Here is a 1,053-nt window from a genome sequence, read left to right on the forward strand (position 1 = left end):
CCCAGAGCAGCCTGAACACTTAATACCTCAAACAGGTTCATCTTGTTACCGAGCAAATAAATCCCGCTCACAGACACGCTGAGTTGAGACGTGGCTTTAGGAGGCCTGAGGGTGGTTTCTTTTGACTGCAGTGAAAGCATGCAGCGGCCGTGAGGCCCGATCCACCATCTCTGCTTTTGTAATATAGCCATGAATACAAATGGCCCCGCTAATTCACTCAAACTCCTAACAACGCTCATTTCCCCTCCTGCCAGAGGTCATTTGGCGCTGTGTTCCTCTCGCAGCTCCTTTTCCTCATTACATCTGCCTCCCGTGGGACTCTTTTTCCTAATCTTCAACAACTAATCATTCTCAAAATTGCGGCACGCTAAAGTTACTCCCACTCCTGTTTAGATTTAACACACGTGTGAAGTTTTATTTTTTTGTTGCTGGGCCCCGTTTCTTTTTTTGGGTTGTTTTCTGTGTGACCTCAGTGTCGTGTCAAGATCAGCCTCGGATTGCGAGCTCAGCTGGAGACAATCCAGACCTCTGGCAGCCCTGACAGCAACTTCCCAGGATCTGAGATGCTGCCAGGTCACTCTGGTGCCACCAGGCCTGGAGCCACAGCCGCAACCACAAGGAGTCCTAGAGTCAGACTTGGGGACCACAACAAGATGCTCGGCTACAGGGAGAGACGGGACACAGAGAGAAATAAGAGTTCTTCACAGCCTTTGGATATGGTAGCGTCATGTGTCCTGTCCTTAGTAAAAATCCAAAACAGCAAACTGAATCAATTGTTTTAACTTCATAAAAGTGGCTTTATTAATCATTCAATCTCATCAGTGTTCAGGTTCACGTTTTTGCTTCTACTATGTCAAACTGTTTTTAGTTAAACATAGATTTTCTAAAACTCAGGAACCTTTTCTGTCTGTGCTGCACTCGAGTGCAGTGGGTCCTCTGAAATGTCCTGCAGCTACAGACGCCAACGAGCGCTGCGACACCAAACGGTAGAATTCTGCACAGAACATACATTTTATTATAAAATAATTTGTTTCATTGTATTGATCACTTAGA

General features: G+C 45.9%; 1 protein-coding gene across 1 annotated transcript in view; it reads left to right on the forward strand.

The window, feature by feature from the left end:
• Positions 1–1,053, forward strand: part of syn3 (synapsin III) — a 127,799-nt gene that overhangs the window by 52,353 nt on the left and 74,393 nt on the right. The gene's annotated exons all lie outside the window — the stretch shown is intronic.

This window comes from Pundamilia nyererei, unplaced genomic scaffold (assembly GCF_000239375.1).
Source record: "Pundamilia nyererei isolate P.nyererei 1_Seehausen unplaced genomic scaffold, PunNye1.0 scaffold00050, whole genome shotgun sequence".
Taxonomy (NCBI): domain Eukaryota; kingdom Metazoa; phylum Chordata; class Actinopteri; order Cichliformes; family Cichlidae; genus Pundamilia; species Pundamilia nyererei.